At 50.4% G+C, this 15,793-nt stretch overlaps 1 protein-coding gene across 5 annotated transcripts in view; it reads left to right on the top strand.

Moving 5' to 3' along the window:
• Nucleotides 1-1,084: 1,084 nt before the first annotated feature.
• The window catches only part of MBP (myelin basic protein), a 112,945-nt gene continuing 98,236 nt past the window's right edge, over nt 1,085-15,793 (top strand). Inside the window, exon 1 of one of the 5 annotated variants that reach the window (XM_067698811.1) lies at nt 1,085-1,202. The gene's annotated coding sequence lies outside the window, so the exon portion shown is untranslated. The remainder of the gene's footprint in view (nt 1,203-15,793) is intronic. The other 4 variants (XM_067698814.1, XM_067698810.1, XM_067698813.1 and 1 more) reach the window with 4 other exon arrangements.

Below are 15,793 nucleotides of genomic sequence, written 5' to 3' on the forward strand. Positions count from 1 at the left end.
CTGCTGACCTCCCCTCTCTAATTCCTGAAACCCCCAGGCCAACCTTTTCTGAGGAAAGGATCAAATATTTCTGGGACGGTGGACACATTTCTCTTAGAATCACCAGCATTGGAACGTGGTTGCTAGACGCCCGGCCTGTGAGGGCGGAGGCTTGGGGAAGACAGCCCTGAAACCACACTGGGAGCTGGGGCCCTTCTGGCCGGCCCGGGGGGACCAGGGCTGGGTCTCACCAAGCACCAGACTTCCCCTCCCCCTAATAACCAGGTTGGGTCCCTGAGGGCTCCGGGAAAGCGTCAGATTCAATTCCCTGATCTGGAATCTAAGCCATGGGGGACGCCAGGGTCTCGGTCTGGTCTGTGTCTCCCCTCAACATCCTACTTTTCCACCATCAGGAGGACGGTGAGAATGCAGGGGAAAGGACCACCGGACTGTGTGCAAGTGACTAAGGTCCAAACAAGAGGCTTCCTCTGGACCAAGAGGATGACACTGACCACTAGCCAGTAGATGCTTCAGGCCGCAGGCCCCAGGGCCGCCCTTCCAAACGCGCGTCTTCTGGTCTGCTTTGCGAGCGCTCTTCGCTGGCCTCCTTCTGGAAGCCTGTGTTCTCCAGCGGAGCACCTGTCCGGGTGCTGGGATGCACGAGAGCTCCCCGGGTGCTCTCCAGGGGCCAGGCGTTGCTGGGGCCCCTGGAGCCGGCGCTGGCGGCCGTGGAGCGGGCTGTGGAGCAGCTGCTCTCAGGGCTCCCTCCCTGCGCGCTCGGGCGGAGTGACTCGGAGGCTCAGCCGCGAGCAGAGGCTCAAAGAGCCGCAGTTCAGCCCCGGCCGGAGTCCGCGGCCGCCTCCAGGGGCTGCCCCCGCGCGGGGCCCGTGAGTGCAGCGAGCCCGCGTGGCAGAGCCGCCCGGAGGTGGTCCCGGCCGGCGGGCAACAGGTGGGGTGGCTCGGCTCGGCCCGGCCGTGTTTACCTGGCTCGCAGGAAGCCCGGGGGGCGGGGGAGGGGCGGCGGGCGCGCCCGGCGCTCGGAGCCGCCGCCGTCAGTCGCCGCCGCGCGCCAGCGAGGACGAGCCTGCGGCCCCGGCGGCCCGCGTGCCCGACCCGGAAGGCGGCGCCGGCGCCCCGGGACCCCGCGCGCTTGGGGCCCGCGCGGCGAGGAGGCGGCCTGGACCCCGCGGCGCCCTCGGCCTGGGAGCGGCGAGCGCAGCACGGTGGGTGACCCTCGCCGGGGGCGGGAGGGCCCCTATGCGCCCTCGGAGCGGGGACCCGGCCGCGGGGCTCCCCCGGGCGGCGGCGCAGGTGGCGGCAGGTGGCAGCCGGGCGGCCGCCCTGCGAGAGGTGGGCGCGGGTGTAGACGCCGAGCCAGAGCGGCGGGGCTGTCCCCAACGGGTGTCCAGGTGTGGGCTCGGCCGGGCCCGGCTGCCGGGGTCGCGGGCAGAGCGTGGGAGGGGGTGAGGGTAGAGTTTCGGGTGAGAGGTGACAGAGGTCAAGGAGGCCGCCCCGGGCGGGCTGGGAACGCGCGCTGTTGGCGAGCTTTCGGGCAGGCAGGGCTCCCCGCCAGCCTAAAGTGCTTCTTAATGACACACCTGGAGCCGAGCGGACGACTCCTGCCGCCCCCCCTCTCCCCTCCCGCCCCACGAGCCGAAGACCAGTTTCCTTTTGAGCGCCGAGGGCGGCGACAGGCAACTCTCCGGGCTTCCGCCTTCCGGGGGCCCGTCCCGGCTCGGGCCGCGCCGCCTGCGCCCACCTGCGCCCACCTGCGCGCCTGGCGCCCCTGGGCGCGAAGCCCCCTGGGCCCGGCGCCGGGTTGGGTGGCCCTTAGTGTGCCCTGTGATCTGCACGATTCCCTGACATTCAGTGGCTCTGGGTCCTTTGGGCTGCTGGTGGCACTGCCTCGTTTCTTTTAGCGTCTCCTTTCACCTCCTTTCAGAAGGCAGAGTGGGGCTGGGAACCACGTTTGCGTTTCTTTGGTGATCTAAGTAGGAGTCTGGCAGGAAATAAGCGCTTTCTGGTTCCTGGTTCTCTGTTTTCCAAATGCTACAACGTGAGAATCGACAACGCCTGTTCAGTTTGCCTCTGCAGCTGTGGAAGGCACGGGCCACAGCCGGGATGTGCTGGGAGAGGTGTAAACACGGTGCAGGGGGGCCCCTGGCTGTTCTGGCCAGGGATACCCACACCTGGCCTAGAAAGAGAGATTTTCAGACGGAGGGAACTTTAGGGTGCGTCCTATTTAAGACCTGTGGGTTTTGGAGAAGACTTTAGCCCCCCAGCTCAGGGAGATAGTTTACAGAGTGACCCACAAGTCTGGGACCCCCCTGAATCGGGCTCAGTCCTGACCCCCCTTCTCCCTGGCAGGACCGCCTCTGAGTGCTGGGGGCCTCCTCGGACGAGGTGACCCAGGTGCAGAGCCAGCGGGAGCCTGGGACAGAGCAGCTCTTCAGGGAGGGATGGGCCCAAAGATCCAGCAGGTGGGCCGCAGCCTCACAGCTGTGTTTCTCCCAACCCAGGAGAAGTGCTCATCAGTGGTCGTATTTTTTTTTAAGTGGGATAAACCAAAACCTGAAGGGAGGGAATCCAGTTCAAAATTATTGTAAGGTGTTGGCTAACAGTCACTCCCAACGGTTTACCTGTTCTGAAATAACTCCCTTTATTAACTCAGGGTTAAACAAAAGCTGTTTGGTTCAAATCCACTTTAGAAACCTTTTGTTGTTTGACTTTTAGTTTCTCTTTAGATTCTTTAAAAATTTGACACAGTATCAGCCTCCGTCTCTGTGCCTTTTCCACCCAGGTGTCCAGGTAGCATTTTTGACCACTTACAAGTTGCCAGGCTGTCTTCTTAGAGCAATGCATCACCTCACTGGTAGGCGGGGTGCCCTGGGATCCCCTCATTTGATATAACTACCCTATCAGTACCCTCATTTTTACTGACTAGGAAACCAAGGCATGGAGACACCCAGGGCGCCCAGGACTCAGTTCTGGGAACCTGCCACCAGCCCTTTGTTGCTGCCCTGCGGGGCAAGTAGGACGCCTTAAAAGGCCCACAGGGCTGCCTTGCACTTCTCTGTCTGTTAAAATTCCACCGCTGATGAGCGGCCACGCCCAACAAAATATGCTTCCTCTTCAGGGTGATTAGCCTCGAAGGCTGCTGTCAGGTCTCTGTTAGTCATCTTTTCCTTAACTTCCTCAGTAAAGTTGACAGTAAAGAAGGAAAGACAGTTCTCTAATTCCTCAGTACGCTTTTTAGTAAGTAGTCATTAAGCAGGAAGACACTTCTACTGGTCCGTGAGAGCCACTGAAGGAAGCTTAAATCAGCCTGAGTTTGGGGCCCCAGGAGGTGAGTTTAAAGCAACAGTAATTATACACAGGGAGACCCTGGTGGTCCCATTCAGCAGAGATGAGCAGAATTCAAACTCCACCTAAACATGTAGCTGTCAGGCTTTAGCCAGAGACACGGAATCAATGGGAGATGCACATGAGTGACTTATCGCAAGGAATTGGGGCTGGAGAGGCCGACCAGACAGGAGGCTGCAGCTCTCAGGCGTGAGCTGAGGCCACATCCAGAGCTCACGCTGCAACCAGGAATAGGGAACAGTGCATATTCTGAAGCTTTTAGCAAAGTCTCAGAGTCAGTAATTGCTAAAAATTCATAAATATGGATCTGGACTCTGTGAACACCTCTGAGTAAGTGTGAGGCTCTATTATTTAAAAAAAAAAAAGATGGATGCCTAGAGAATGAGGATAAACAGACTTAGGTGAGGTATCTGGAATGTATCAAACATTCTAAAATTCAGCAATATAAAACAAACTGCCCAATAGAAAAAGATGTGACTGAACAGGCTGGCCTAGAAGAGAAAACCCAGATGGGCTAGTAAAATATGAAAAGATGTTTAACCCACTAGTTCCCAGGGAGTCAAAAATCACATCAAATGGGATAATTTTTTGTATCCATCATACTGGTAAAAATTTTAAATTCTGACTATACCAAGTACCGAGGAAGATGTGGAGAAGTGAGAACTCACATTATTGTGAGTAGGAGCGTAAATAAAAACAGACACTTTAGAGAAGAATCCAGGAAAGCTGATGACGGACATTCCCTATGACCTCGTGATTTCACTCCAAAGTTCACCCTCTAGGGAGAACCTGGTCTGAGTGCATAGGGCACATACAAAGGTTGCTCATGGAAGCAATTTTTTAAAACTTTTTATTTTGAGATGATTGTAGATTCACATGCAATTGTGAGAAACAATAGAGAGAGATCCATATATGCTTCAGAACATCTTGCAAAACTGTAGACAATATCACATCCAGGAGATTAACATTGGTACAATCCATCAGCTGTGTTGAGATGTCAGATTTCGCTAGTTTACGTGTGTGTGTCTGTGTGTAGTTCTATGTAATTTTATCACACATGTACAATCGTGTGACCACCCACCTCAGGCAGGGACAGCTCCATCACAAATTCCCTAGGGCTGCCCTTTATGGCCACAGCCAACTTCCCCCTTCTCCCTCCCTATGCCCTTGGCAACCACTAATCTGTTCCCCATTTTCTATAATTTCATCATTTCAAGAATGCTATTTAAGTAGAGTCATGCAACCTTTTGTGATTGGCTTTTTTCACTGACTGCAATTCTCTTGAGATCTCTCCAAGTCGTTGAGTATACTGACAGCTTGTTCTTGTTTTATTGATGAGTAGTATTCCGTGGAATGGATGCCCACCCCGCTCCCGTAGTGTTTTGGTTTCAAGCATTTGCCCTTTGAGGGTTTCCAGTTTGGGGCTATTTGAGTAAAGCTGCTGTGACCGTCCACGTACAGGTTTTTGTGTGAACACAGTTTTCATTTCTCCGGGATAAATGCCCAAGCAAGAGTGCCATTGCTGAGTCAAGTAGCAAACACGTATTCCATTTCACAAGAAACTGCCCTCCCCTCTTCCAGAATGGCTGCACCGTCTTACATCCCACCAGCCAGGTGTGAGTGATCCAGGATCTCCACGACGGCCTTTGGCACCGTCACTGTTTTTTATTTGAGCCTCTGACAGGTGTGCGGCGATACTTCACCGTGATTTTAGTCTGCGTTTCTTTCACGGATAATGATGCCCGTCTTTCCGTGTGTGCGTCTGCCCTCTGCACATCCTCTCAACGAGCAGCCTGTTCTCGTCTTTGCCCTTTTTCTGATTGCGTTGTTCCGTCTCGTTAGTTCCTTGTATGTTCTGAATACGGCTCGTGGTTGTGGTTTGCAGTTACTCTGTCAGTTTAGCTTGACTTCTACTCTCCAGAGTCTTCTGCAGGAAGAAAGTTTTTCATTTCGATGAGATCCAGTTTATTAATGTTTTCCTTTTATGGATTGTGATTTGGGGGTGAAATGCAAGAACCCGTCCCCTAGCCTGAGTCTGGAAGATTTTCTCCTTTTTTTTCCCCCTACATGTTTTATGGTTCTGCATTTTATACTGAAGTCTGTTGTCCATTTCCAGTTAATTTTGTATAAGGAGTGAGGTCTAGGTGGAGGGTTTTGGTTTGGTTTGGTTTTTGTGCCTATCTAGGAATGTCAGATTGCTCCAGGACTTTGTTTGTTGAAAAGATGATCCTTCCCCCATAGAATTGCTTTTGCATCTTTGTCAAAAATCGTGTCCCCATATTTGTGTGGGTCTATTTCTGGTTTCCCTGATCTGTTCCCTTGATCGAGGTGTCTGTTGCGGCACCAGGACCACACTGTGCTGATTTCTGTGGCTGGAGGGTGAACCTTACCATCAGGTAGCGTGAGTCCTTCCCCTTCTTTCTTTATCAAAATCCTGTTAGCTGTGCTGGCTCCTGCACCGTTCCATACGTTTTAGAATAAGCTTGTTTGTGTCCACAAAACCCTTGGTGGAATTGTTATAGGAATTTCATCAAATCTATAGATGGACTTGGGGAAAATTAACAGTTTTACCGTGTGGAGTCTTCCACGCTGTGATCACAGGTTGTCTCTGTTTATTTAGATGTGCTTTTGTTTCTTTCATCAGTATTTTGTAATTTTCAACGTATAGATTCTGAATCTGTGGGGGTTTTTTAAGAGTATACCTAAGTATTTCTCTTTTTTTGAGTTATTTTTAAATACTGTCATGTTTTTAACTTCAGTTTCTACATGTGTGTTGTTAGTTTACACAAATGTGGATGATTTTTGTGTGCTGACCTTGTGTCCTGCGACCTTGCCCAACTCCCTCACTAAGTGTCTAGATTTCGGGGGTAGATTCCTTGTGATATCCATGCAGACCGTCATGTTACCTGTAAATGGGAAAGTGTTATTTCTTCCTTTCCAACCTCTATCCTTTCTAGTTTCTTTTTCTTGTTGTGTTGCACTGGAACTTCCACTGCTCTGTTGAAGAAGAGTTGCAGGAGTGGACATCCTTGCCTTGTTCCTGATCAGAGGGGTAAAGCATTCACTTTTTCACCACTAAGTATGACGTAGCTTTATTTATTTAGGGCTTTTGTAGAAGTTCCTCATGACATTGAGGTAGTTCCCCTCTATTCCTAACTTGCTGAGAGGTCTTGTCATGCATGGGTCTCGGATTTTGTCACATATTCTTTCAGTCAGTTGACAGCCTCCTGTGATTTTTCCTCTTTAACTTGTCAGCATGATGGAGTATACTGATTAACGTTCACGTCGGTGTTGAACCACCCTTGCATGTCTGAAATGAATTCCACTTGGTCATGTGTATAATTTTTTTATATGTTGCTGGATTCACTTTGCTAGTATCTTGTTGAGGATTTTTGCTTCTAAGTTCATGAGAGAGATTGGTCTGTGGTTTTCATTCTTTGTACAGTCTTTGCTGGTTTTGATATCAGCGTAATATGAGCCCCATAAAAATAAGCTGGGAAGTGTTCCCTCCTGTTCTAATTTCTGAAAGGGTTTATGTAAAAATGGCATTAATTCTTCTTTAAATGTTGGGTAGAAATTTCCAGTGAAACCATCTGGGGCTGGAGATTTCTTTGGAGGGGCATTTTCTAATTACACATACAGTTTCATGAATAGTTGTAAGATTATTCAAGTTATATATTTCATCTTGGTTGACTCTTGGTAGTTTGTGGATTTCGAAGAATTGGTTCATTTCTTGTCAGCTGTAGAATTTATGAGTGCACTGTTGTTCACAGAATCCTTTATTATCCTTTTAACGCCACGGGATCTGTAGCGATATCCCTAGTTTTATTCCTGATAGTGATGATTTCTGTCTTCTCTCCTTTTATGTGAGAACCTTGCTAGAGCATGATCCATTTTACTGATTTTTTTTTCAGAGAACTAGCTCTTTGTTTAATTGATTTTTCTCTATTTTCCTGTTTTTGGTTTCATTGGTTTCTGTTCTTCTCTTTACTCTTTCCTTCCTTCTACTTTCTTTGGATATATTTAGGTTTTTTGGTTTGGTTTGGTTTTTTAGTTTCATCAGTTAGAACTTAGATTATTATTATTATTTTTTGCGGTACGCGGGCCTCTCACTGTTGTGGCCTCTCCCGTTGCGGAGCATAGGCTCTGGACGCACAGGCTCCGCGGGATGTGGGATCTTCCTAGACCGGGGCACGAACCCGCGTCCCCTGCATCGGCAGGCAGACTCTCAACCACTGCGCCACCAGGGAAGCCCAGAACTTAGATTATTGATTTCAGTACCTTTCCTCTTTTCAATGTCACCATTTTAATCCTATAAATTTCCCTCTCAGCACTATTTTAGCTGTGCCCACGTATTTTTTTTCAAATGGTTTAAATGTTTATTGAATCGAGATTTTGTGTGTCCAAGGTCAGGTCAAAAAGTGAACAAAATGTGGAAAGGGTTGGCTGGTTGACGGCTCCCAGAAAGAGAGCTGAGGTTCAAGGTGGAGCTCTGCCAGGCTCTGTGCGGTGTGGGGTCAGGTCTCAATACAGGTCAAAACCAAAGCAATAGATTGAATGGAAAGCAGCCAAGTTACAGATGAATAAATACAGTATCATCCTATTTACTGAAAAATTTTAAATACACGAAAGAACACACTACCTGTCGTGATCACACAGAGATGAAATAAATACAGAAATCATGCAAAGTGGGCTGTCCATCAACCTCAGGAAGCTGCTTACCTGTGTCTGAGGAAGGATGGGTTTGTATGAAGGGAAGGGAATTTGTTTTATTTCTGAAACATTTTGAGATTTTAGACAAAGAAAGGAATGTGTCACTTTTTTTGAGGGAAAAGGTACGCCAGCTGTGTATTTTTTTCTGTACCTTTTGTTTGTAATAATGAATCACTTACGTTAACAATAAAGAAGCCAATGTCAAGTTTGGGGGTGTGACACTAAAGAAGAGGAAATGGTGGAAAAGCTGGGAAGAGTAATAGCCTCCCAGAAGAACCTGGACGTAGGTTGGGGTGAAGTTACTAAAATTAGGTAAAAGCAAGAGCAGAGAAAAAGAGAGTTGGGGAACTTCCCTTGTCCCCATCATCATTTGTAAACGGGGTACAAACAAGGAAAACTAGAAGCGGAGTTAAGTAGGGTGATCTTAGAAGAAGGGCTGTGCCCTGTGAACCAGCCTCGGGCTGAGATTTCGGGGGGCGGGGGGAGGGGGAAGGTGGGCGCCACACCTGGCCCTGCTTTCAGCCTGTGAATTCAACTTGCGATGAGCTGTCTTTCTTTTAAGAACCATTTACATCTGTGTAAACGTGAAGGACGTGAGGGGGAACTAGCGCATTGGGACCCAGCTGGTTTTCCTTCTTTGCTGCCTGAATTTTTCCTGAGTCCCTCATGTGCATAAGTTTGGCCTCTAAGTACCGTCCAGCGTGTTTTAAATAGAGGTCAGCAAACCAGGGCCCTCCTTCTCGCTCCTCCCTGGCCCTGGATGCGTCCGCAAGCCCACAGGTCCCCCTCCCGTGGGCCCCGGACAGCCTCCCTGGCCCAGGGGCCCTCTGCTCCCTTCCACTCACCCCCTCCAGACTCGCGGTGTCGGCACCAGTGTCTGCGGGCCAGCGACTGGTCTGCAGGGGCCACTGGCCACAGGCAAGTGCAAGGACGCTGCGGTGGCCGAGGAAAGGTCTGTAATTGATTTCCTGTAGAATTATTTCACTTTCTTTAAGAGTGAGGGGATTAACATTCAGCTCACCCTTTTTCCAAGGTAAGAGAAGGAAAATGAGGTTTTATTCACAGTAAGTGATTAACCAAATTTCATGCTTCGTTCTGTATTAGAGACTAATATACAGAGCGTGGAAAGACAGGTCCCAGAGGCAGCTGAGGGCCTGGAAGGTGGTCACCCCGACACACTCACACACACAAACCCCACGTGCTCACGGCTGGAGTCCACACGTGACGGCTGGTGTGGGGTTGGCAGCCTTGCACATTAGGGCAGCATCTTGTACAGTAAGAACTACCCCTCCTTCGCTGAATGCAATTATGCCTGAGGTTTAATCCTCTGAACTTCTCAACCCAGGAGTTTATTTCCTTGTGATATCTGTTGTTTCAAACGTGCATATATATATGCATATAATGACGTAGCTAAAACCCACTAAGGAGCCTAACTGATCTCTCCCACCACTCAGACAGACTTATTTTCTTTCTTTCTCTTTATATGGTTTTCAGTTTCTTTCTTTTTTTAAATTGAAGTAGAGTTGATTTACAGTGTTGTGTTAGTTTCTGGTGTACAGCAAAGTGATTCAGTTATACATATATAGACATATTCTTTTTCAGATTCTTTTCCCTTATAGGTTATTAAAAAATATTGAGTAGAGTTCCCTGTGCTACACAGTAGGGCCTTGTTTACCTATTTTAAATATAGTCATGTGTATCTGCTCATCCTAAACTCCTAATTTATCTCCCCACCCTCTTTCCCCTTTGGTAACCGTAAGTTTGTTTTCTGTGAGTCTGTTTCCAGACAGACTCATTTTCTAAAGGGACACAGAATAAATGCAGTGATGATGTCTGGACAGGCCCTGTCAGCACCCTGGGGTAAGACGGTCTGCCCAGAAGGTGGAGGCCCTCCTGCCCCCGCTGGCTGGGGAGCCAGGTAAGGTCTGTTCCCCAGCAACCCTCTGAATTGAACGACATCCTCACCCTGTTACAGGCGAGGAAACGTGAGTTCTCGGCACTCAGCAGATCTGGGGGGTCGTGTGAAGCCCAGGGCGTCCTCTGCTCTGTCCAGCGACATGTGTGACGGCCAGCGACGCTCACCCTGTGCTCCTGAGCTCTCAGAGCACATTTCCAAATCCAGTCGTCCCTACACCTGTGTCAGGCTGCACTGTCTCAAGTCAGTGTCCCACGGGTGGGAGGGGCGTTGGGCCCCGGCCAGCCCCAGGCCTTGTCCCCAAGCTGGTCACGAGTGCTGGGGACCAATCAGAAACCAGGGGCTTTTTATTATTATTATTATTTTTTTATTTTTGGCTGCACTGGGTCCTCGTTTTTGAGCGCGGGCTTTCTCTAGTTGCAGCGAGCGGGGGCTACTCTTTGTTGCGGTGCACGGGCTTCTCATTGCGATGGCTTCTCTTGTTGTGGAGCACGGGCTCTAGGCGCGTGGGCTTCAGTAGTTGTGGCACACGGGCTCAGTAGTTGTGGCTCGTGGGCTCTAGAGCGCAGGCTCAGTAGTTGTGACGCACAGGCTTACTTGCTCCACGGCATGTGGGATCTTCCCGGACCAGGGCTGGAACCCGTGTGCCCTGCATTGGCAGGAGGATTCTTAACCACTGCGCCACCAGGGAAGCCCAGAGGCTTTTGTTTTAAAATTAGCTCCTTTTTAAAGGAAAGAATTGGTATGAAAAGATGCAAGAACGGCGTTTCTTTTAGTGGTGTTGTGATGCCGCACATCAAAACTGATGCTGGTTTTGAAAAGGGGTCAGTGGCTGATAGCTGGTGACGAGGGGGGTGACGCCCTCCAGAGTGTGAGGGAGCTTCTCTGAGGCCCCAAACCGCAGCTTTTTACAGGAAATGAGTTTCTGCTCAGAGCCCCTCAGCAGTTGTTTTCCTTGGTATGTGTTGTAAATTTTGAAATGCAAAAAGAGTTGCAGGAGCCATTCAGTATGTTTTACTGAACACACGGGTTTTTAACATCGTGCTGATTCTGACTACATAGTACTGAGGCTTGGGTTTGGTTTATGCCTCCCCACTGTTAAAACCATCTAGAAAACAGAGACCGGTGTTGATGCTTCTTCTGAAAGTGAGTTGACTTGGTTGCATGTTGCATCAGGTTTTGCTCTGATCGGTGGCCAGCATTCAGTGCTGACCAGGCTGACGGCAGCTCTGAGTGACCCGCAGGTGTGCCAGGCCATGCCCTGCGCCCTGCAGGCGACATCTGAGTGCTGAGGGTTCCGTGGCAGCCTAGGGTCCCCGCTGGTGAGGGATGCAGCTCAGCGGGGGGAGCCCCGGGGTCTGCCTGGCCCTGTGACCAGCGGCTCCCCGGCTGGACTGCGGCTTCCTGTGAGTCATGGCTGGAGAGGCAGGCAGAGCCACTGGGGTGACATGCCTCACTGTCATTTGGTTTTCTGAAATGTTTATTTCAGAGAGTGACTCCTGCAGTCAGATTTCCCTTTGTTTCATGGGACCTGGGGGCAGGAGGGTGGAAGCAGGTGAGGGTTTGATTTTTGTCAGAGGGTGGGGAGCCTGGTAACCCCATCCTCGATGTTTCGAGTAAAGAGAGCGCTTGTGCTGGCCTTGTTCACCACTGATAGCAGCGCCCACAAGTGTCGGCCCCGCCTTTTGGGGTGTCAGGCTACAGAGGATCTCCCCGCAGGCCACATCCGACCCGCCCCTGCAGTTAGCAGCCTCTGTCGCCGCAGCCCCAGGAGCAAAAAGCCAGGTGCAAGAACGTCCCTCGGCCCCGCCTACACCAGCCACCAGACTAATCAGCGAGGAAGGAAAGCTAGATGGCGCTCACCTCCATCCGGAGTCTGATTGGATACCTGCCCGAATCAGTGCAGACGGCTGCAGGGCCGGGATTGGCTGGGCGGCAGGATACCCAGCGCCCCAGCGAAGTGTCTGCCGTGGCCAGTGCCTGGCTCCGAGCCTTCCACGGGGCTGTGGACTGGGATGGCGTCTAACGGTCCCCCGGTGGTCTGCCAGCCACCTGCATGCGTGTTGTCCAGGATACTCATTAAATGCTGAGTCCTAGGCCCGGGGCTCTGGACGCCACACCGCAACCTCGGGGCCCAGGCCCACGAGTGTGTAGTCTAGTGAGCTCCAAGTGGTGAGGCCCACTGCTCAGTGAAAGGCAGAAATGCGTGCCGAGTGCCCGATGTGTGTCTCGGGGACACAGATTTACCTGAATGCACCTGCCCGTGCTCACAAACATCCACTTTAACACGATCAAGAAACTGTGTTTCACTGATAAACTGACTTTATGTTTGAAGAATGACTCACGGAAAATAACGTTCTATACTGATGATATGTTCTTATTTTTTATTATTTTTATTTTTTAATTAATTTTTATGTTTGGCTGCATTGGGTCTTCGTTGCTGCGCGCGGGCTTTCTCTAGTTGCGGCGAGCGGGGGCTACTCTTCGTTGTGGTGCACGGTCTTCTCATTACGGTGGCTTCTCTTGTTGTGGAGCATGGACTCTAGGTGCGCTGGCTTCAGTAGTTGTCGCTTGCGGGCTCTAGAGCGCAGGCTCAGTAGTTGTGGCGCACGGGGCTTAGTTGTTCTGCGGCATGTGGGATCTTCCCGGACCAGGGCTCGAACCCGTGTCCCCTGCATTTGGCAGGCGGATTTTTTTTTTTTAACATCTTTATTGGAGTATAATAGCTTTACAATGGTGTGTTAGTTTCTGCTGTATAACAAAGTGAATCAGCTATATGTATACACATATATCCCCATATCTCCTCCCTCTTGCGTCTCCCTCCCTCCCACCCTCCCTATCCCACCCCTCTAGGCGGTCACAAAGCACCGAGCTGATCTCCCTGTGCTATGCGGCTGCTTCCCACTAGCTATCTATTTTACATTTGGTAGTGTATATATGTCCATGCCACTCTCTCATTTCGTCCCAGCTTACCCTTCCCCCCCCCCATATCCTCAAGTCCATTCTCTACGTCTGCGTCTTTATTCCTGTCCTGCCCCTAGGTTCTTCAGAACTTTTTTTTTTTTAGATTCCATATATATGTGTTAGCATACGGTATTTGTTTTTCTCTTTCTGACTTACTTCACACTGTATTATCGTTTGTTTTTGATACTCCATTTAGAGGATGACATTTTCTTTCCTGCCTGTGAGCGCTAGCGTATCTGACAAGGAATATTTAGGGATATGCATCGTCTCCATCCTGGTTTCTTGGTTAGTTGGAACCTAACATTTTTGCTAAACTTGCTTTGAAAGCAAAAAACACAGAGCTGTGTGGCAGGCTTCCCAAATAGAGCAAACACACAATTGATTCTTTAAAATTCTCTCATTCTCTAGGATGGGCAGAAGGCCACACCGTGCCTTTCCAATGCACCCACATAAAACAGACGCGTCTGGGGCCCTGAAAGTGCTGTATAGTATTATTAGGGAGCTCAGGGATCCACAGATAGGTTTCCCAAGGCCCAACATTTGCTGAACACATTGCTAGATGTATAAACAAAACTCAGGTTTCCCGATGAGGGGGCTGTGCTGGCAGAGGGGAGGGGACTCAGTAGCTGCTTCTAATCCCCCCAGCAGCCCTGTGCCTCCCCTGCAGCCTGTCTGGGAATTCTCTGGGCTCTTCCCGGAATTCCTGGCTGGGGTTAGGGTTAGGATGGATGGCTCCTTCAGGGAAGTTCCCTCACCCTGTTTCCAGGATGCCCACCTTCCCCACATGGCTTTTCACAGCAGTAGCTCTGTTCTCTGGTTCTGATCACGTTCAGTTTATAAGTGGTTAAATGTTCCGTTCCGCACTTCCGTTCTGGGACAGGTAAATAGGTTTTCCTCGCCTCACGTCATCTGTGTGGTACCCAGGGGGGGTGTGTTGCATCCCCAGATGGCGGCTTCCACTGACCCTAATCATCACCATCCAGCTGATGGACCTGAGAGTCTGAACTTTGCCGAAGTCATTTGCCCAAGTCTGTTCTTCAGCACCCAGGAGAACGTGGGACATGATTTATTCAGCTCCCTGTGTTGCCTTACAAGACCAGATAAAGCAGGAACTTAACAAAATAAACAAAAATGACTCTCATATTTTAGGAGCTAGGTTTCTCTTGATGTGGTAGGAGGGTGTGCTTTGGTTGTTTTCATTCTGGTTCTTTCGGATGTCTGAAAACGTGATAGCCTTGGACTAGCTGAGACCAGGGATTTAGGAAGTGGAATCCCCAGCTGCCATTGTCTTCCTAGAAATAGGAAGAGGATAAAATGTATTTCAGAGTCAGGCCTAATGCATCTCTACCTTCGATATATCGTTTTATACAGCTCTAGGGAGGGTGCTGTCCCTTTAAAAGGCAGACGATGGTTCTTTTATTCCGTCATTATCTCTGTATGTCAAGACTTATTTTTTTTTGTTTTTGCGGTACGCGGGCCTCTCACCATTGTGGCCTCTCCCATTACGGAGCACAGGCTCCGGACGCGCAGGCCCAGCGGCCATGGCTCACGGGCCCAGCCGCTCCGCGGCATGTGGGATCTTCCCGGACCGGGGCACGAACCCGCGTCCCCTGCATCGGCAGGCGGACTCCCAACCACTGCGCCACCAGGGAAGCCCCAAGACTTATTTTTGAAGAGAGAAGGCTTTAAACCAGATATTAAAAGCTAGCCTGGAATTTCCTTGGCGGTCCAGTGGTTAAGACTCCACCCTTCCACTTCAAGGAGCCTGGGTTAGTTCCCCGGTTGGGGAACTAAGATCCCTCATGCTGTGTGGCTCAGCAAAAAAAAAAAAAAAAAAAAAAAAAAAGCTAGCCTGATTCATTTCAGACGTTGTTTGGAAATTGTTATGTGAAAGGAAGGAGGACAAAGAGGTGCTGACCTGGCAGACAGCCTTTCTGAAAAGGCAGTGAAATGCCGTGTTTAAAGCCACATTACATAGTAGTCCTAACACTATTTACACAGATATTTTTTACATAGGATTAGTAACACCAAAATAAAATGTGGGATGAGAAATTAAAGTAAATTTTAATGTGAAGATAGGTTAAAACCTGGACAAATTTTCACACCCTTTTTTTAAAAAAAATTTTATTTATTTTTGGCAGCGTTGGGTCTTCGTTGCTGCGCGCGGGCTTCCTGTAGTTGCGGCGAGCGGGGGCTACTTTTCGTTGCGGTGCGCAGGCTTCTCATTGCGGTGGCTTCTCTTGTTGCGGAGCACGGGCTCTAGGCGCGCAGGCTCAGTAGTTGTGGCTCGCAGGCTCTAGCGCGCAGGCTCAGTAGTTGTGGCACATGGGCTCAGTAGTTGTGGCACACGGGCTTAGTTGCTCCACGGCATGTGGGATCTTCCCAGACCAGGGCTAGAACCCGTGTCCCCTGCATTGGCAGGCGGATTCTCAACCACTGTGCCACCAGGGAAGCCCTCACACCCTTTTTTTAAAAACCACATTTGGGGCTTCCCTGGTGGCGCAGAGGTTGAGAGTCCGCCTGCCGATGCAGAGGACACGGGTTTGTGCCCTGGTCCGGGAGGATCCCACATGCCGCGGAGCGGCTGGGCCCGTGAGCCATGGCCGCTGAGCCTGCGCGTCCGAGGCCTGTGCTCCGCGGCAGGAGGGGCCACGGCAGTGAGAGGCCCGCGTACCGCAAAAACAAAAACAAAAACACACATTTGTTCATGAAGGTGGAAAAGGTCCCAGGTGTCATTTCCGCGTGGACTCATGTGGTACAATCATCACAGAGTCCGAAATCTCTGAGACCTAACTTAGTTGCTTTCATGACTTGTGCTGAAGAAGAGTTTGAAACATGTGCCCTGGACTCAGTCCAGCG

This window comes from Pseudorca crassidens, chromosome 12 (assembly GCF_039906515.1).
Source record: "Pseudorca crassidens isolate mPseCra1 chromosome 12, mPseCra1.hap1, whole genome shotgun sequence".
Classification (NCBI taxonomy): domain Eukaryota; kingdom Metazoa; phylum Chordata; class Mammalia; order Artiodactyla; family Delphinidae; genus Pseudorca; species Pseudorca crassidens.